The sequence below is a fragment of the Drosophila mojavensis genome, unplaced genomic scaffold (genome assembly GCF_018153725.1).
Source record: "Drosophila mojavensis isolate 15081-1352.22 unplaced genomic scaffold, ASM1815372v1 contig_81, whole genome shotgun sequence".
Lineage (NCBI taxonomy): Eukaryota > Metazoa > Arthropoda > Insecta > Diptera > Drosophilidae > Drosophila > Drosophila mojavensis.
The window spans coordinates 6,466,700-6,489,145 of NW_025318907.1; the positions used below are offsets into that span (position 1 = coordinate 6,466,700).

Here is a 22,446-nt window from a genome sequence, read left to right on the forward strand (position 1 = left end):
ATGGCAGGACATGGGCATAACAAACATAAAAAGGAAATGCCGCCACTGTATGTGTGTGTGAGTGTGTGTGTAGAAAGTTTTTTGACTGCCCCGCCCTTCGCCTGGCTTTCTCTATGGCGCTGACCCAAAGACCTGAGCGCCGGAAAAAAACAAGGCGCATGACGCAGCGCCCGGGCAACAAATCAGCGCAAATCACAATAACAAAAGGCAACATTTTTTACACTGGATATTGTTGCTGTTGCTGTTCGTTTGTCAAGCTGTCGTCGTTGTCACAGGACAACAACAAGGAGTTCACCTGCCGGTTTCGCTGCTGTTGCTGCTGCTGCTTGCTGCTGCTGCTTGCTGCTGCTGCTTGCTGCTGCTGCTGCTGTCTTTGACAAGTCCGTCAGCTAGACAGTTACTCAGCTAGTCGTTCAGTCACATGTCGGTTGTGCAGACTATATAACTAGCAGAGGCGGTGCCACGCCCACACAGCTGCTCGTTAGGCATTTAGGCAGCAATATATACTTGTACATATATATACATATTCATTTAAGCAGATGTGTATATGTATATCCAAGAACTTTTTGACGTCGGCGACGCGACTAATAAAGCAATTTTCGAGCATAAAAAATGAAATGTGAAAAATGTAGAAAATGGAAAATGAGACAAGCTGCAATGAGGTATATGGTGTGCGAGCGACGCCATCTTGCATATGCATACATTAAAGAAACACACACACATGCCTAAACACACACACACTTTGCTCACACATATTCGCAAATTCGCAGATACTTTTTGAAGGCACATCCTTTAGATTGCGGTACATATTTGCATATGATGTCTATATGCAAATGCCAGCAGCAGTGGCTGATGCTCAGGCTGCGCTGAGAAGCTGCTGAGGCTTCTCCGGCTTCTCAGGCTGCTGCGGCATGCTTCATATTAACATATCAATCATTTGAAGAGCCCAGCTCTGAAACAACTTAGCAGCAAACTCTAGCCATGCACTTGGCCAAAAATCATGCGAGTTAGACATGTAATATTTTTAGAAATCATGAATAGATGCAGCTAATATATGTCTATTAAGTTTATAGTTAACAACAATTTATTTATGTAAAATTAATATTACGAGTATTGCTCTATTATGTTCTATTCGTATTGCTAATAATTAAGTTTTATAATGGCAAGTATGTACAGTTCTTTTTTTTAAGTTAACTACCAAGTTCTTCATATATTTGAACTAAGCTACAAATCCTTGAAAACCGTTTGTGGCTCTCTAAAATAAATCAAAAACAAAGTTTTTTGAATGTTTCTATTATTGAATTCTCAAAATAAATTAAAGTTACTGTAGATATTAGAAACTCGAAAATTAGTATATTTAAGGATAATCCTAGATATACAAATTATACTAAAATTATATTGCAAATAAGTCAATTTTAAATTATTATTTATTTTCTGCTCATAGAATTCTTGAGATTCAGTCCAAATTCGTTTCTGACAATGTTACTCAAAATATTGTATATAGATTAAGCTCACACTTGTAAAGTCAATGTATTTTCTCCGAGTGTAACAGAACTTCAAGAACTGCCTTGAGGCACTCGGCAAACATTTGGTTAATCTTACGATGGGTTTTTAGCTGTTGACAATGCATTGCGCCTTCTGCTCGGCCTCTGCTCTGCTCTGCATCTGCTCTGCCTCTGCCTCTGTCTCTGCCTCTGCCTCACTTTTGTGGCAAGTTGTTACATGCAACTAATTGGAATATTGTTTGGCTTTGTGCCTCATAAATTCCGCAATCCAACAATTGGACTTGCAGTCAGTTTATTGTGCATTCGGTTACAATAAATTAATGCCACAAACTTGCTGCTAACATTGTCAACGTTATCAACTTGCCTTGGCCATTATTTAAACCGCACACACACACACACACACACTCGCACAACATTGTCAACATTTTGTAATTGTTGTGCTGATTGTTTAATTGCGCCCGTTTTGCGTGCACTTCCGACATTTGCGCTGCCTTCCTTCCTATCCCCCAGCTGGCTCCTCAATTGCTATTGCCACGGCTATATCATAAAAATGTCCCATATGTTAGAGCTTTTGAATACCCTATAAACGCTAAATGCATAGCAAATGTTACCGGAGCAAAGGGTGAAGAAATCGAAAAGAAATGAAGAACTTTATATAATTAAATGAGAGCTTTTTATGATAAACAAATAATTTGTTATGCATCCCTAAGAGATATGTTTTCTACGCACTTCCCTGATATAATTGCAAATTCTTTATTGTAACAGAATTAGATATATGTATAAGACCTTCTTAAAAAGGTCACAAAATCTGATTTAAGCAATTATATATTTAAAGGATATTTTACAAGATATTAAAGCTATATCGTAACATACAAAGAAATTTAAACGTATAATAATGATAATTTATTTCGAATTGAAACGTTTGATGAAATGATTTGATATTTGAAAAAAGGATTGATACAACGTTGGTTTCATAATTATTGGTAAATATATAAATATATATTATAATAGTCGTCCACACTCAGCTTTCTTTTTAGAGGTTTTAAGGAAACGAAACCCAATATTAAAATTTATGATATATATTTAAAATGATAAGTTATAATGATAAGCTATATGCATTATACAAATGAAAATAAAAATGTATTATATGTTTATATATAATTAATTTACAGCAGTAAATTGAGAGCATTGTACAGTCGTGCGCTTAATCTTCTGTTGTTACTATTAATTTTTTTATTTTTTTTATTTTTTTTTATTTCATTTGTTATCCGCAAACAAATTAGCGCGACAATTTCGTCAACAGTCGTTTAAATCACATGTGATTTTATAATTTGTTTTATTTATATTTTATTTTCCACCTATTTTTTCGTTACATATTTTCCATTTTCACATAAATTGATATATATATAGGTATTTATAGCGGCGTCAATTTAAATTGACTTTTTACAGTTTTGTTGCGCAAACAATTGACGTGCATAATTTAAAAATGTGTTTGCATATTTGTTGGCGATATTTATACATTAATAGCAATACATTATGTGTGCCTTGCGGAATGATATTTTGATAGACACAATTATGAATTAGCATAATTCGCAGTTGACTTTTGTCGCAAATATTAATGTATTTATTGAAATCATTTTTGTAAACTCTTAATTTATTTAGTTGTCCCAGCTTAAAGCAAACAGAACTGCGCACAAATTATGCTTCATTGCGTTTGATTTCGCGTTGATTTATATTTTTGCATATTCTGATGGCCCCGCATTTTGCATATGCGGTTTGGCCCAACTGTTTGTCCATAATCCCTTTGTCCTTTTGCTCCTGCCGCTCGCACGCTCCTGCGGCCACATAAAACGGCTATTAAAAAGCCGTTGTGCGCTGTGCGCTTTAATTGCATTTTATTAGAATTTATTGACACTTGGCGGCAGCAGCTGCCCAACTGTTTTTAATAAACACCGAATAAAAAATACAATTAGGGCAATTTAATTTCGCGTTATTTATTATTTATTTATTTATTTATTGGCTTCCGTTCTTTTTGATTAAATGTGAAAAAGCTAGATGTAAAGAGTTGTTATTATCTAGTTGGCTTTGTTGGTTTATTTAGTTATTTTAGTAAATCTATGACGGCATCTGAGAAGGATTAAATGCCACGAGTGAGCAGCACAGTTTTATTATGCAAAAATAATGATTTATTTATGTGTTTATTCTCTATGTCAATTATTATAGAGGATAAATAGCTAGATAGCAAATTATTTAAACATAAATTAACTAAATAGAGTTATTATAATAATTTGATAGAAAAACAAATAATTAGATATTTTGACTTTACTTCAATATTAATTAGAGATTATTTGAATTTATTTATTTTCCGTGTGTTTTTACAGATGTTTTATGATTTTTATTAGAGTCTCCTAAATAGACTTTATATCTTATTATTTCAACTGTCTAACTTCACTTTTCATTTTGAATGAGTTTCACTCGTTCCTTTCTCCGGGTCTAATTAAAATTACTTTATTTGTAAATCGGCTCATCTAAAGTTTTAAGCTGCAAGCTCATATAAATATTAACTTAAGCAAAGACAAACAAAAGTAGCATCATCATTATTTGTTGATTTTCATGAGAAGCTTTTGAATCCATGTTCGATATTCTAATGTCTCCAAATTTTCTGCGCATGATGCAATTCACTGATGTCATTGCCTCAGAGACTCTTAAACAATATATTGTATAATATGCAATATCTAAATAACTTATACAAGTATATATGCTTATATATATTTGTGCAATGAGCGAATATCAAATTGCGTCATTGTCTCAGTTTCGACACAGCTCGCTACAGTTTGGAACAAACGAGTTTTGAGCTCAATTTCAACATTATTTCAGTGATTTCTTAATGCCGCTGCGGATGCTGTGCGCCGCGATGATTACCAATTAGATGAAACTAGATACCAGCTGAGATATAGAGAGAGAGGGGTAGGGAAGGAGAGATGGCATTGCCATTGATGCTTGAGTTGAGCTGCCTACTGAGAGCGTTTCAACCGAGATTGGCAGGCAGCCTCCGCTCGCTGCAATTTAATGAATATGTAATATGGTCGAAAAGCAGAAAAAGCATTGGCGCATAAATTTGGAGCATCCCTCCTGCTGGAATAAGGAAAATATCATTATCATTGTCTGTGCCATCTGCCTTCCGCCTTCTGCCTTCTGCCTTTTGCCTTCTGCCACACTTTCTATCTAGCTTCGCCTTTTACTTTTCATCTGCTCCTCGGCTATTTTTTCTGCCCTGCACTTGGCAGCTGTTCTCCTGCGGGTGCGTCTAAAAATTTCCAGCATGCCAATCTGGCAAAAACTTTTCGTACCCCAGCAGCAGGGGTAGCAGGAACAGCAGGAGCAGCTTTGCTCAATTTGATTTTTCTCGGCTGTGCTTGGGGCGCTCGCGCGCTCACACTCCCCGCAGTTTTTCATTTACTTTTCTCGTAATTGCTGCAACATAATTTGATTATTAAATTTAAATATTTATTGAAATTTTTTGTCTTACTTCTACAAGCTGTAAAGCTCTCGCACAGTCGGCAAGCGAGCAGAAGCTGCGATGTTGTGTGCAATTTGTTAATCAATTAGTCGAAAAGCCGATGTTGTCGCAAGATTTATGCGGCTCATAAATGTCAAATGCAAATGCACACGGAAACACCTGGCCCAGTGCCTTGTAACTGTCGCATGAATACCATTTCTATATATTCAAATACTACAATATATAGGAAGCCTCAATTAATCTTGATAATGTCAGCTTACAAACTGCTTGACTTCTGCTCGCCGGGGCAGGAGGCGAGGGTTGGGCTGCATCAATAAATGCCCATCAGCTGCAGCAACTGTGGGAATAGAAACAAGTGGCAGGACTCTGCAATACTATGTAGGACATTTCAAATAAAATATTTCATGCAAAATTTACAAAGCACAGAGAGTGGTGGAGTGTGAGAGAGACAGAGATAGACAGAGGGGAGCGACAGCGGTAGGGTGGGAATAGACAAACGAATACTCTGAAGAAACCATATGTCAATTGCATACACACATACACCCACGCACACTCACACACACATTGAATTGTAACGGACAGCAGACAAGCAAACTTAAATGCTCAGCCCCCCCCCTAACCCTGTGGACAAGCTCCTGCCTGCGTTCGTGTTGCCTTTTTTGGGTGCGCTGTCGTCTTTGCTGCACCTACAACTTCCGGCCTTTGTTGGAATAACCATAAAATCAAGATAAGTTATTGGATTTGCTGGACAGGAAGCAGGGTATAAGCGCACTCTGTGCTCTCTCCAACGCAGCTGCCAGCGTTGCCAGACTCTGCGACTGTGACTGCGAATCTGACTGTGATTGTGACTGTGACTGTGACTGCGACTGTGAATGTTTGCATGTCCTTCTTTGAGTCCTTTGAGCCTGAAACGCGCTCTGTCGTAGATTAATTGTGTTTTTTTTTTCACTTTTTTGTTGAAAAATTACATTTTTTGTGTGCAATATGAAAATTCCTTTTTTTGTGTATACCTCGTAATTTAAAAGGGAGCATATAGTTGACTTGGCAATGCTTATAGAAAAGACAAAAGCAAAATCATGGAAAAAATTATTTCATAGTGCTGTAAAAGTGGTTTACTATATTATACTTCAATGTAAATTGAGCTAATCCTTAACATTTAAACAAGGTATACATAAATCGTACAGCTTAAGTTAATTATGTGAAATGTTTATGAGAGTAATGTAAATATAAATATATCTTATAAGCAACTGCAATTTTATGAAGAAAGGGTAACTCATAGTTGAGCAAACTCCACAAACATTTCTTGCCACTTTTTTGGTGTTTTTTATTTTTATTCATATATTTTTGCCTGCCGCCTGTGAACTTTTGTGTGGCAGAGCAATTGCCCAGGCGACCTGGCACCACGGCCACGTCCTGCTGTAGTTTCCATGGCTGGTCCCCAGCTCCTGCCGCTGCCCCTGCCCCTGCCGCTGTCTGTCCCCACAGGAGCTGCTCGACTGGCTTTTCTTTATATAAATAGTGGCGCTGGCGTTGGCGTTGTCGCTGTTGTTGGCGCGCACAATGCGCAGCTTAGCGCCTCTGCTAGCCCAGTGGGTGGCTGAGGGGGTGTAAGATGCCACGCCCACTAGTGACTCTATGCGCTGTGTGGCGCCACACAATCAGTTTGCCGCACTTGGCTCTCTTGGAATATCGTTGCCGGTCGCTCGGCTGCTCGTCCGTCGGCACTTCAAGGGCCTGGCCCAGGCTCTGGCTCCTGCGTCGCAGGGGCTGGGGCTGGGGCTGTGGCTGTGGCTGGGGCTGGCGAGGGGCTCTAATGCGATTAAGCCGCTTGTTGTGGCTGTCAACGCGTTGACTGGCTGACTTTCAGCCCGCGTGCCGCATACCACACGCTGACTGCCCCGCGCTGGCCTCGCCTGCCCTCTGCCCTCTACCCGCTGCCCTCTGCCAGTGCTCGACAAGCTGCTTTTGTAATTCACTTAAGTGTGGCATTTTGGCCTGCGGTAAACGGCCGCCATTGTGCGAGTGCCCATGCTCCACGCTCCATGGCATATGCCCCGCTGCCCCCTAGCTACCACCCTCCAGCACACACACACACACACACAGATCTCTTTAGCATACGGCCCTGAGCACAGTTGGACAGTTATAGCGAGAGCTAGAGCCAGAGCTGGAGCTGGAGCTGGAGCGCTTACCTTTGACTACGTGGCGTGTCCAGGGGGCAAGGGCTTTGGTTTAATCATAAATTTCATTTCGCTCAAGTGCCGCATGTTAAACACAATTCTCTATGCGCCACGCTTTTCAACCTGGCACAAAGCCACAGTGGCTCAACTGGCTGGCATACAGTGCCGGCCATCAGAGCTACTGTCTGAGCCTGGTCCTTAACCCGGCTAACTACAATTTATGATGACATTATGGCGTGCGACTGTAATCAGATAGCAGCCAGCGAGTCCGACTGCGAGCTACAGTTAAACGTAAAAGTTCTATTAAGTAGCTCCCGTGGAGGGGGTCGAAGGGCGGGCAAGTGTCACTAAGCGCCACGCCTTACGCTCAGATACCCTGCAAACCGATTAAATGTATATCGACTATTGAGTATTGATGGTCTAATCTCATTAAAAGTGAACTGCTCAAGTCTTTAGTCTTGACTTAATTCGAAAATTCTAAATGAAAGAATAAAATCTCTTTATTGAACGCAACTGAATATCTTTAGTTGCCCGAGAGTGTGTATGGAATCAAGGTTAGCTTGCAGTTTATAGATAGTATAGGGTATTAGCAAGTCAAGCCTGCGATTAATTCGCCTGCTCTGTGTCACTTGCCGCACGCACAGGCTGCAGCCCTGAGGGCCAGGAAATCTTTATGAGCTCACACGCTCATCAGGAAGCGCTGGCGCCGGCAATCAGGCCGTTAGTCCTGCAGGAGGCGGAGGAGGGGGAGGGTGGCTAGAGGCTAGAGGGTTTGAGGCGTTGCCAATTGGAGTTTATTAATTTGGGGCCGTGCGTGTTGAAAGCCGCAGTTGAGTCGAGTCGAGATATTTACAATTGTTGTAAATATTTCCTTTATTATTGTAATTATATTTATGGCCGAACGGAAGCGGAATGTGGAACGTGCTGACGAGGGCGAGTGCGAGGGCGGGGCTGGCCACCAGCTCTACCACGCCTCGGCTCAAGGTTGCGTGCCAGCACCTGGCAATATTTTTAAATATTTTTTGACATTTTTTGCTGTTGACTCTTTGACTATTTGAACAGATTTTGATTGGCCCCGAACGAGCGAACGAGAGTACGGCCCAATTAGTTAAATATGTTGTAAACAATTTTTATTATTTTAATGTGCGGCAATTTTGTGGCAATTGTGGAAATTGTGTAAATTGCGGCGAAGGAAAATCCGCTCGTTTTCCCGCTTGACTCTAACTGTTGTTGATGCTTGTTTGCTTTTGCAGAGGCCAAAAATGTATTCCAAGTGCCCGGGGCAAAGGAGAGGGGACACGGGACACGGGACACGGCACGCAGGATGCAGGATGAAGGACGAAGGACGAAAGACGGCATGCGTTCTCTAGCACACACTTCCGGCACGAGCTCGTCAGACTTGACTTGACTTGAGACTTCAGAAAACTTGGCTACTCTCGCTCTATCTCTCTTTTTCGCTTTAGAGCGGGGGCGTGGCAGCAGCCCCAGATGTCTCAGGTAATTATGCATATTTAAGCAGTTTTGTCTACAACAGTTTTGCGAACCTAAAAGCGTCCTTTCAAATGAATTATTTATGCAAACTGTGTGAGGGGACGCAGGGTGGGCGGGGCGTGGCACAGAGCGTAGCTAGGATCCTGGCATATGCAAACATTACCTCAAGTCGTTGTCAAGTGGATTTAATGGAGCCTGGGGCCTGGCAGCCCCGTTGTATACGTAATGTGGTAATGTGTTTATGTGCTCTTTAAAGCCAATCCGCACACACACACACACACCAGCACGCACGCACACGCACACACATTGACGGCGGTCTGTAGTTATAATTGCGTCCCTCTAAATACACATGGAAATGCCATATATATACATAGAAATGTGTACTTCTATATTGCGCCTTGAAATTAATGCCACACTATTAATGCTAATGTCGAAACATCGCTCCAACGCACTTCACATTTGTCAATGACGGAACATTTACGCCATCCATACCCTATCGGGAAAAACAGCAAGTAGGTTAGAGGGCATATTCAACTAGTGGGAAGCTATGTGACAGCTTTGGATATACAGAGTACTTGGCTCGTATTCCGATTCAAACTAATTAAATAGCTAAGTCCATGAAATATACCAACTTTGATTTATTATTAATTACTATATCCTATATAGATGTATAGTAGATACTATTATAGAATGAGTTAGGGGAGTTACTGTATACACTATCTACTCATGTATTAGGCTCTATATATTTTCAATGCTTCGAAAAGGAAGCTCTAACAACTCCCCTAAGTCATTCTATTCAATGGAAGATTCCTTTCAGCTGCTTCATTGAGTCCTCCTAGCACATCTGTCTGTCTGTCATACATATTCTTGTACGCCTGTATGGTATATATCATATGATTTGCATATTTGTTAATAGCAAAGTGTAATGTATAAAATATATAAATTATACCAATATATAAAAAATTCGCAATTCAATAAAAACCGAATGCTTGATGAGTAATAGACTGAATATAATTTAAATTACAAACTCTGGGCTTTTGGCTTTTAAGCTAAAGCAATTGAACTAAAATCTTTTGGCTAAAAATAAAAATTATTTGAATACTTATCCAGCTTATTATTATGCAGCTACTTTGCCTTTTTTTAGGTATATTGTATTACGCCAGCTAAATTTACAGAATTTCTGCCAAGCATTTGCATTCCTCTACACTTGATTAAATCAAATCAAAATTTATTCAAAATATTTCAATAATAAGGTGTTTCTAGAAAATTACAAAAGCATAAATATCTGTAAATATTTCAAGGAATTTATTTTTGCAAAAGTTTAATTTTTAATATTTTTTGGCTTATACTCTATGTTGTTAACATATTAATATATTCGAATGATATTATTATATATAGCAAACGGAAGAATTGGGAAAGTGTATTCAGCAGTCGTCTATTGTGAATCATTTTGACTTGATCTTCTTCAGAGCGATTTCATTTCATTTCATCTCATTTCATTTCACTTTACACACACACCTACACACACACACACACACACACATACATACACCCACACACACTTGACTACACAGCTTTGCTTTCAGCTTAATTGTTTTGCAACTAAACATCAGAGCCAAATGCCTTTCATCATTTTGCCATGAACCAAAACCAATGACCATTGTTGTTGTTGCTGTAGTTGTTGTAGTTGCTGGACCGGGGCAAAATCGTGTCTAAGTAGCTTTTGTGCAAATGAAAAGCGGAAAATGAAGGAACAGCGGAAAGCAAAGGCAACGAAAATGTCGAGACTGTAGCACACTTTGAGGCGAAAATCAAAAGCGCCATTGAGCTGGCTGTCTGTGTGGATGAATGAGTGTGGGTGAATGAATGTGGGTGAATGAGTGTGGGCGAGTGAGTGTCCTGCCAATTGCCTTGGCAGCTAATTAAAATGTATTTAAGTGCGTTGTCACCTCCCATCCGCCCCGAGAGTCGCGCCGCTACAGCTGTAAATCGAGTTTGTAATTTATGCCATTTTAATAGAATTTTCGAGGCTCGCACACACACACACACACACACACAAAGACAAATAACAAATTGGTTTACTTAGGACCGTGGGACATGTGTAACGGGCAAGGACAACATTCAGGCAAACAGAACACAAAAATACTCGGAAATTAGCATAGTTTTAGGCAGCAGCCAAACATTCGCCGTAGCATAGTTTTGCGGGCCAAGAAAAGTTTTTTGATGTTTTTGCCAATTTCCCGTGCAAACGATTTACGGCACAACCAAAATTTGAGAGAGAGAGAGAGAGAGAGATACAGAGAGAGATGGCTAAACAGACAGAGAAATATATTTAAAGGCGCGCTTAATTTATTGATTTGGGTTAGGGGTAGCAGCAGGAGCAGCAGCAGGGGCAGCAGCAGCAGGAGAAGAAGAAGTAGGCAACTGCCATCACTTTTTGGCAGGAGGCGTTTCGAATTTCGAGCTGGGCGTTGCCTGCAGCCATGTTCTAGCTGTGCAAATTTATATGTTTGCCCTAAATAGCAATCAAAGGCTTAACAATGAATGCTCCTCACACTCTCGCTACCCCTGAGCACAAATGTTCACTTAATTGAACTTTGAACCGAAACGCTTGGAAATGCCAAGCGTATTGAATTCCAATTGGCTGCGAACTCTTCTTGAGTGCTTTTCGCAAAGGAATTCAAATAGTTGCGGCTGCCTAAATAAACTCGCCAAGGACTTGGTCGCTGGGCCCGCTGCTGAGGCTGATCTGTCATTTGTTGGGCCCGTTGTTTGTTTTGCTTGCCGTTGTTGCTGCTCCTGCTGCTGCTGTTGTTGTTATCGTTGTTGTTGCGCTGATAAATGTGCCGCAGGCGGCCAAAAACCAAAAACAAACACATAAATCAGCAGCCACGTGGGCAGGCCGTCGGCCAGCAGGAGGCGGGGCCAAGTGACAGTTGGCCAGCAAGCTAAAGTTAAACATTCTTATAATTATTGGCCGACTTGGCTATTGAAATCTTTAGATTCGCCCAGCCTTTTAACAGCCAAAGTTTTTATGAGCGTGCAGCTTTAAGATATGCCTGCAAAAATATCTACAGAATATATCTGAGCCTGGGCTATAGAGAGAAGCGACGGATTTTATGGTACTACTTTTCAGATGCTGAAGGCTTTTACTGCTGTTCACTTTGTCAAGCATAAATGCACTGATTTCCAAGGACTCCTCCCATTCAATTTGCCAGCTTACAATTTTCTAGAATTTTAGTTTGAAAATTCCTTTAGCAATTCCAAGCACATTTTGACCTTTATCGAACAAATTTGTTAACACAAAATGCGATTTGCTGGCCGAAACGAGCGGCACAACCAACTTTCCAATTGCCAAATTCAGAATCTGAAATCCAAAATCCGAAATCCAACTACATTCTGTGCGAGGGCAAACAATGCAGTCAGGCAGAAGTGTGTATCTGTGTGTGTGTTTGTGTGCGTGTGTGTGTGAGTGTGTGTGTTTGTGGCAAAAGCCAAATGAAATTTGGCTATACTCAAGCTGAATCGGATGCTGTGCGACACATACGCAGTGAGCGAAAGAGAGAGAGAGAGAGAGAGCGAGGCAGAAGAAGAGACTTGCTGCCAACCACAACAGCCGAAATTTATGCCAATATTTGCATTCAATGCCCCAAAAATAAACCGTAAAACGGTTGTTGGCACAGTCCCTGAGAGTTTGGCCAGCACAGCAGGCAGCAGGCAGTATGCAGTAGGCAAAGAGAAAGGGGTGTGAAAGGGGAAGGAATAGCTGTGGATAATATGCAGGCTGTGCCGCCTGCATTACTGCGTAGGCTCAAAATTTCATATTTATGATAGCAAGCGACGGCGGCTGACCAGGAGAAGCTGAATGCCAGGGAGAGGGGGCAGGGCAGTGTGAATGTGTGCATTGACTGCAATAATTCAATTGCACACCTACGCAATTTACTGGCGCCACAACAGCAAAAGCAACAACAGCAACGGCAGCAACATCTGTGGAGGAACAAGAACAACAACAATCAGCAGGCAGCAGGCAGCCTATCGGAATATTGAAATATCGTAGCAGTTGCTCCACTGGTCAGCACTGGGAAAACGTTTAAAGCGCTTGAGCGCACGCACACACACACTCACATGCGCACACACACACACACACACAAACAACCACACACATTGCTAAAGCAAACATGGTCAACATTTAGCATATTCCGAAAGTTAGAAGCCCAAAAAGCTACGAGAGTCTCTCACACTTGAACCGCTTCGTGTGTGCTGCAGGAGTTGGGCATAATTGGATTTGTTTAGCTGTCAATATTATGTCAGAAGTTGACATCAAGAGTTTGACACATGACTGCAAGGCATAGCATAGCAAGGCGAGGGCGGGCGCCGGTCGGGGCGTGGCGCGACAGACAGGCGAGTCAGATAGACAAGTCGATAGCAATGGAGCTACGAAAGAGATACAGGCACTCACAAATTAGACGGAACAATCAGGCAGACACGGACACAGAGAAACGGACGGACAGACAGCGAGAGCGGGCAAGTCAGGCAATATGAATAGCTAAAAAGTCTTTTGTCTGTATTTAAATGACCTGTAAATAGTTAACATGCAAGTGGAGTCTATTGAATATGTAGAAGTGCTTGCTGAAAGGAAACAGTTTGTTGAGGCTACAGTTGAATAATGATCCAGATCATAATGCAGGATTAGTTCAGAAAAATAATTAGTTAATAGCACAATTTGTATGAAATGGCACTAAATCCTATTTGACTGAATTTTCCTATTGATATCTGGAAATATCTCGTGTATTTATTGATCAATATAGGATTCTGTGCGAGCTAAATTAGACTCAGAAGGCTATCATATTTTTTGTTATTAGTTATTGAAGAATTGTTAATGAAACTAGAAATATCTTATTTATTGATTTGTTCAGAAATATTATATTATATATGAGTTCGTTGGGATACAGCAGCTGTTCGAACTAGAGCGGAATCTATTTCTTCTTTCCTACATATTGATTTGTTCATCAATATCATCCCAACCAACTCAAAATCTAGCTAAAGCAGAATCAGAAAAATCTCCTTAATATTATATATTATCTTAATATAACAGACCAGAGCTCTAGCTGTACTCAAGAAAATATTGTAAAAATAATTAAAAAAAAAAAAAAAAAGAGTTTTAAAATACAATATGCTTCAATAGGGAATGAACAAAAGTTAACTGTAGCTTACACAGGGTAACTGCTAGTCAAGCACGCTCTACCACAGCCCTAACATGTGTCGAACTTTGAATGGACTGACGCCCAAGTCAAGTGAATGATTCCAAAAAAATATATAAAAACAAGTAAGAAAGCTCTAGTCGAGACTGCTCGACTACGAGATCCCCTGAACCCTTGGAGCAATAGATATTTCAATACTTTTTCGCGACTTTCAGCTTACACCAGAAACACGCACACACACACACACACACGCACGTACGCACACACAGGCATACATACACACACACGCATACACACACACATATACACACACACATACACACACAAGCAACCACGCATAAACACGCATGGGCGGCAGTGAGCGCTTACTATGAGAACTTAATTGTTTAATAACTTTTTTGTGGACGTACGATCTTCATGAAACTTTCAGATTATGATTATGACATGGATATGCATGTAATTGCCAAAGCACAAGTCTCTAGTATTTGAAATAAGCTTTTACAAAAGTGAGGGTGAGGGGGGTGAATTTCAGGGTGGGGGGTAAATTTTAACAAAAACCGAAATTGTATAAATTGCATATAGGCATACCTAAAAAATTTGGAGACTCTAGCAATAAAGGTGTAGAAGATATAATTTTATAACTGGTTTTCGATAAGGTTTTTTATCGATAAAAAAAGATCGGGATGAGTTATCGATTTTTAATGAAAAATTTGAAGTCTCTAGCTCTTATATCTTCTGAAATCGACGCGTTCATACATACGGACAGACGGACAGACGGACAGACGGACGGACGGACAGACGGACAGCCGGACAGACAGACGGACAGGGCCAAATCAACTCAGCTCGTCGCCCTGATCAAGAATATATATACTTTGTGGGGTCTGCCACGCCTCCTTCTGCCTGTTACATACATTTCAACAAAACTATTATACCCTGATTTCCCATTGAAAATGGGTTCAGGGTATAAAAAAAAAAAAAGAAGAAGAGCAAAAATTGGAGGAAATACATAAATGTTGACATTCGAATGACGTGATTCGAAGCTTTTTATAGCACCGTCCCAGGCGCGAGTATCACATTTTATGGCTGTCGATGGGGGGGCGGGAGGGTGCCTGGCATGAGACGGCAGCTGCTTTTGACACTCGACATTTTTTGGACGGCTTTTGTCAAGGTGTCGAGCACATCAAAGCCGGCAAAAAGGGTTAGACTCAAGTCGGCCCTTGGCATAGCTCGGCGTCTGTTCGTCCAGTTCGATTGTCCTTTCATGTCCTTCGGCAATGCAAGCAATTTGCTGAGCTAGCTGATAGCCACTCGAGTGGCCTTCACAAACATCCGGCTACATATGCTGTGTAATACTATTAGCTCTCATATCAATTACCGAGCTGAGATCCACGTCTTCGTCTTTGCCGCTGCAGCATCATCGTCTACGCCTGCTGTTGCCTTGGCAAACATTGCGTATACGTAACGTGTGTTTGCTTTAGCTGGCATATATTTAACTTACGGCTCAAGCCAAACACTTGAGCCGTAAACCAAAATTAAAACAAGTGCACAAGAGCTGCTCATTAGCCACGCCCACACACACAACAGCTGTTATTGTTGTTGTTGTAGTGGCACATGAATGATTTACATTTTGCTTGGCGGCGCCCAAACAGAGTTTTAATAAAGTATTTGCTCACTCGAGTGCAGCAACAGCAAGAAGCAACAACAACAACAATAACGACAGCAAATACAAACAATCTGCACATAAAGTGTTGACCTGACTGACTATGAAATACCATGTAAAAATAAAAAAATAAAACTATAGAAATGCACTTTTGAATATGATAAATAAAATAATAATAAATATTTATAATATAATAAAAATAATTATAAATATGAAAATAATATTCTTATATAATAATAAGTATAATAAATATCCCTAAAATAATAAATAAGGAGTAGAATAAAAATGAATAGATCTTAAGCTTACCCTGCTGTATGTCTGTAGGGTATGCAAAGTACAAACACTCAATGCCCGAAAAAACGAGAGGGAGATGACACAAGTGTGCAAAAAAGATAGAGAGAGATGCAGGAATATAGAGAAGGACGTGTGAGAGGTAAAGAGCTGGAGACAGCATGGAGCCAAAAAGTTGACTTTTGCAATCAGCAGGAGCTGCAGCTGCCTGTGCGCTGACGTTGATGGGTGAGCGGCAAATTTTCAAGCTGACTGAATGACTGACAGAGGGCATAAAGTGGGCACACGACAGGCGGGCGCAGGCAGGAGGGGAGAGGCGACTGGTTGTGAGTTAAGTGGCTGACTTGGCACTGGCATAATTTACATATGCCAAACATGCAGCAAGGAGCAGCAGCAGCAACAACAACAACAACAAATGAGCGCCGCATTGTTGGCAGGCACCTGCAGAAAGCCACACACATATACAACACACACACACACACTCTCAGTCACAGGCGTTTGCAGAGCATTCTCAGCTAGGGTTTATTTATATGAGTGATTAGCCACTGACAGAAGTTTGCAGCTGAAGGCAAGGGCTCATCTCAGCTGACTGACAGTTGCCGTGTTTATTTATTAGTGTGTGTGCAGGTGTGTGTGGCTGTCATGCCGTCTGTCTGTTTGTGGCAGGCAAATATAAATAGCTGCAACAGCTGCCACATTGCACGTGCCACAAGGCCTTCGGCCGCAGAGCTTGAAGGGACTTTAACTCCTTGGCTACGGCTTAAAGCAGACAGCCAAAAGTTAAGCCCTATAAGCCCTCTCCCCCTCCCTCCCTCCAAGTCACCCTAATGCTGCCTGTCAATATTTGAGTTTATTTGCAGCAGCAGCAGCTCCTGTAGCCGCTTGAGATTTGCTTTTTACGTGGCACGTTGCACGTTGCACACGTCGCAGCTGGATGGTAATTGAGTTGGAAAAATGTTGTTGACGCGAACGCCCAGCTCGGCGCGACATGCTGCGACAATTGCAAGCAGCCGCCACGCCCCCTCGACTAGTCCCCTGGCCACCCACTCGTTACACATGGCTGCCTCCTGCCCGTCCGCCTGCCCCGCACTTTGCATATTATTACGTGAATTCTTTTCGTTTGTTGCAATTTCTGCGCTTTTGCGTTCGCTCTCGCCCACTTCGATTTCTTTTTGTTGCATGCTGCTGGCTGGAAAACATGTGCGCAAACATTTAAATCAATTGTGCCCCAATGCAGCGCCCCGCCCATGCCGCCGCCCTATTCGCAATTGTTATGCAAAATTCGCGCCACGCGCGCAAATCAAGCAACAAAATGCACCAAAATTGACACGGCCCGCAGATGCTGCCATCAATTTGGTGGCAGTCCCCAAATACCAAAAGTGTTGCAACATCAATTGCCGGCGATGCCGAACGATGCCGACAAGGTGGCTGCAACGCTGCATGCAGCATGCTGCCAATTTCATTATATTCCTACAAAGTCCTCGAGCGCCGTTCAATGAGAAAAATTCCATTGCCTTTCGTTTTTTATTGAAGGCAATCAATTACACTAAATTGAGAATTTTAGAAACAAAAATAGAAATTGCATAAAGACGTTTCCCAACTGAATATTTCATAAAATATTTTGGCAGAATAAATTTAATAAAATATGCGAGAAAGTGGTTTATTAACATTTCTCTGGCATACAAATTCGCTTCAGTCCCAACAGTCCCAACAATATAAAATTACTACTGATATTTAAAGAATAATTTGACTATATAAAACTACACAAACTATATAGTAAAACTACATAATAATATATTATATACTCATATATATGAAAGAATTAATATATGACTATAAATAAATTTATATACAACATCAACATATGGGCAAATAATATTAATTGAATTATTCAATTACACAGTTAACCATGCAGATATGTATGTATATCAATCAGCAATGAATAAATCATAGGAGCTTTTACAGTTCGGAATCTCTAAGTAAATTCTCGTATTAATTTTATATTGAAAAATTTCATTATGCAAATTGTTGCCTATCGATTCGATAGGCTGTTTCTAATATACTGATTTGCTTTTCAAGTAAATGGGCCGTGTGACTTGTCCGACAGTTTTTCTGCTGCTTCTTCTTTTTTCAATTTCGATTTTGCGGAGCGATTTAAATTTTAAGCCGCTGTCGTCGCAGTTTTCCTTGGCATTTGCCATGGCAAACAAAAAAAAAAAAACCAAACTGAAAGAAAATTGCATAAAAATTCGCCTTGCTTCGCTTTCTGTGCAGCCGGAAGTAGGCAAGGGGCCAGACGTAGGCTAGGGCACTATAGTTAGCTGTGGCTAGCTGTCTCTTTCTATTTTCTGCTGCAAGGTGCACAGTTTCTCACACACACACACACACAGACACACACACACAGACACACGGCGAAGGTCGCGCCACAGTTGCATGGCATGACATGGTATTATACGAGCCTTGGATACAGTGAAGACTCGTTGCCCGCGCCGGCGGCTGTCCTCAATGGAAAGAAGAAGAGGAAGCCTAGTGCTTCCAACAGCAGCAGTAGCAGCAAATAAAAAGAATAACTTTTCCACCTAAGCCCACTTGAAAGCCAATAAGGTGGAAAAGCAGCAGCAGAAATTGTACATTTTTCACATTTTGCAACTAGTTCTGTGGCAGCCACAAAGAGCCATCAACATTTGTGTCTGTGAGTGTGTGTGTGTGTGTTATGCAAATGATATAGCGCTCGTAATAAACCTATTATTACTAGTCTTTAAGCTATCTAAATTCATATAATTAAATTAATTTCCTTCTCCCTCTCTCTCTCTCTCCCTCTCTCTCTTGCAGACACGCACAGCCCAGCGCGATTTATGATTCAGGTAAATATTTATGTAGATTATAAATATTCTTTATTATAGCACTTAATTGCTCTGTTCACACCACGCTTGCTCCAAGAGAATATTAGACCGAAAGAAACTTTTTTATACATAGCAGAAATATGAACATTATATTGTGTTAGCAGTGAATACAGCAAATTAATTACAGCAAATATATTCTGTATGTAAACTTAAGCAAAAGCTTATTTTATGCGTTTTCTATAAAACCTTGTTTTGAATTTAAATTAAAAATAGAGTAAATTTATTATCGCTGTTATATATAAAATCAAGGGAGTTTACGCGTCTTAAATAAATCTTTAAATCGTTTTACTTACTACAGAAGTTACCTAATGTAGGTTTTTACTCGATTAATTTACATATTTCTGGCTCTACCGAATATAGTAGACATTAAACTAGATACAGCCAACTAACTTTATTTATTACTAATACCATCGGCCGTCGGAAGAGCTCTTTCAATAATTTCGCATATCCATCATCTACTCAACCTCCCAATAATTTCTGAATTTCTTAATACAATAAATTTTCAATTTATGTAAAATATATTCAGGAAGTATTTACCTTCAATCAGAATATATATGTATGTATGGTACGTCTCATAAAGTATATTATCACATCACTTAAACTACTACTGCTGCAGTCTTAATTAGCTATGAATATATCGCGCTCTGCCATTCAGCGTGGGTATTTCCACTGCCACAGTTCTCAGCCAGTTTAGCCCCGTACAACATTTATTTTATATATATATATATATTATTTACTCTCTCGCTTTTTTTCAAAAAGTTTCTTAACTTTTAGTGGCTTTTGGCAAGTGCTCGCAATTAAATTTAATTAGTTTAACTTAAAACTGCAAAAACTAATTGCTCGATGCGTGCGCGTCTCAAATCTTTTCCATTTAATTTGCTTTTTATGACGAGTTGTCGCTGCTGCCTCCGTTGTTGTTTCCACAGAATTTTTTACGAGTGCCAAACGTGCGAAACTTTAGTTACAGCACAAAAAATAAGCGCACATTTAACTAGCAGTTTATGCGAGGAGAAGGGGAGGAAGAGGGGGACCAGAGACTGTGGCAAGTCGAAGCTACGGAATGATTTGCCACTAATTGGCCAGATAAGCGCTTTTTAGACATGTTTTAATTGGCCACACTAGCTGTTAACTGTAAATTGTGGCACACGCACACATATACATTCGTCAGGTGTGTGTGGCAAGCAGCTCTAATCAGCTGCAGTTAGCCCCCCCCTCCCCCTCTCTTTCGCCCTGTCCCTCTCGTGCTCAGTGTCTGTGTGGCACTTGGAAGTTTTTGGGCAACTGCTGCCGCACATGCAACTTTCGCAAATTAAAAGCATACTTCTTGGCGACTTGCAACCGCACGACAATGCAATAAAAGTAAACTAGTTGCAACTGCTCTCTGCAACATGGCCAAAACAATTGAGCAACTCGTTCAAGAACAAAATCAAAATGCGCTGATAGAAACCAATGCGAGGGAGTGGGAGAACCAAGTACATGAGACACACACACACGCGCGCCAAAAAAAAAGAAAGAAACTTTATCCTGCGACATGTTGCAGTGTCCTTACATATTGAATGTTTATTTGCATGCAATGAGGCGTGTGTGTGTGCAAGTGTGTGCATGTGTGTGCATGGGAAAACTTTGGCTGTAGTTTAAAATAGGTCGTTGTAGTCATGCCGGCAACAAGGGGTTAACAGCGTTCTTAATATCGCATAAAAAGTAAACAGCCAAATAAATAAAAAAAAAAAAAACAACAAACCGAGCAAGAAAACTGCGTAACAAAGTTAAAATGAAACTTTCGCGAAACTTTGCAACACTGCTTGCAGCTTATATGGCTTTAAGCTCTTCGGCTGTACAAAATGGCTGCCCGCCCACAGAACGGGGCGTGGCTTTTATTAAAGCACGGCTTAGGCTCAGTTTCGCAATTTAAGCAAATCGATAAGTCGCAGCTTAAGGCGGCGCACGTGTCCCGTGCATCGAATTGCTCAGCTTTGCGAAACGGGGGCGTGGCCTAATCTTCGAGCCGCTCCATTTGCGGTTTGCGTGTGCAAATTATGGCCACGAAAGCGAAGTCGATAAATTCGTGCGCCCCATCAAATCTGTTGTTAATATGCTTTTACCGTTATATAAATTAACAGCTTAACTTGATTAAGCTTCAGGTATTCAGGTATGGAATTAGCGCCTGGCGAGGGCAGCGCCACTCAAAGCGAATTCCTGATTTGAATGAATACTTGAGTGATTCTCTAAGCCAGCTCGCGATTAGTGTAGCAATAAATTAATGACTTTTATGTATAGAAGAGCAAGCGGGAAGATTCTAAATCAATGTTAGATATCCGACATAAGTGAGGCCTGATGGTGGGCATTAGTTAGGTGAAATAGTACTTGGACTCTCGCTATACTAAATGGCGTTTGCTGCCTCTCTTTTTCTCTACCTCTAAGAGATAAAATATACAGTATCTGCCGTTATTTTCCAGTCTCTCAATCTTTTACTTTATATCTATAGTTTCCATTTCACTCTTTCTCCTTCACCCTTCCGCTTTCCCCCTGTATTTCCTCTATCTTTAGTTATTTCGCAAGTTCGATATCCCTTTCCGTCTTTCTCACTCTCGCTTTGTTTGTCACTTTCTCTCTTCTTTTTTAACACATTTTTTGCCTTGTTCTCTCATTATCTTTCTTCTATTTTTCGCTCTCTTCCTCGATATTTTCTATTTTACTCTCTCTCTCTTTCTCTGTCTCTCTCAGTTTCCTTCCCTTGCTCTCTTTTCTCTTTCTCTACCTCTTTTGCTCTCAATCACTATCTGTTCTTCTGTATCTATCATTTTCTTGCTCTTTCTCTATCTCCCATCCCTATCTATCTCCCCTTCTCTTTCTGTCTCTCCGTATCTCTCTCTATGTCTTTCACTCTCTATCTCCCTCTCTTTCTCTTTCTCTCTCTCTCTCTCTCTCTCTCTCTCCTACAAACTCTCGAACTGTTGATTTTTTTCCCATTAGATTTTGTAATTCTTAAGTTCAAACAGCACTTTACGAATTTCAATTACAAATATTGATCAACTGTATTAATAATTATTAACAGCTCATTGGTACAAGAGTCTTAACTTTAGCTGCTTCAATATACTTCCCCAATTAACTAGAAAAGAACTAAGTACAAACTTCAAAACCCTTAAAGAGAAAAGTCGCAAATCTAAATTTTAAATACGCTCAATCCGGCGAAACTTGTTTAGCCAACTTCTGCATTTACCTAAGCAATCTCTTTATAAATAACAATCTCCACAAACTTGCACAAACACTTGTTGAGAATGGCAGCAGCAACAGCGGCAGGAAGCATATTTTTAATTGTCTTGCTGCTCGCTCATGTGAATTACGCATACGCCGCGTGGCACCAGTCAAAAAGCAAAGAGCGAAAGGCGAAAAGCTGAAGAGCAAAAAAGCGAAAAACGAAAAAGTGGCCAAAATGAAACGGGGAAAAGTGCAGGGAAGCAAAAGAAATGTCAACAATAATTTTTAATTAAGATTTGTTTTCATTTTTCATATTAGAGCGAACAGAGCACACACACACTCACGAGCGCACACCCACACACACAGGCACACACAGCGTCCCAGCGCAGGAGTTAATTTGAATTTTATAGCAGTCAAGTTTGTGTAATTTAAGAGCCAGCTACAAGACGGGGCGTTGAGCAACACATGTTTGCCAGTGGGCGTGGCGCATATGCAACTAC

At 40.6% G+C, this 22,446-nt stretch overlaps 1 long non-coding RNA gene across 2 annotated transcripts in view; it reads left to right on the forward strand.

The window, feature by feature from the left end:
* LOC26527639 overlaps window positions 1–19,957 on the forward strand; it is a 54,925-nt gene extending 34,968 nt beyond the window's left edge. For both annotated transcript variants that reach the window (XR_001449315.3, XR_004364154.2), the window contains exons 4-5: window positions 8,456–8,699; window positions 18,678–19,957. This is a non-coding gene — a long non-coding RNA (uncharacterized LOC26527639). The remainder of the gene's footprint in view (window positions 1–8,455; window positions 8,700–18,677) is intronic.
* The last annotated feature ends 2,489 nt before the right edge of the window (window positions 19,958–22,446 follow it).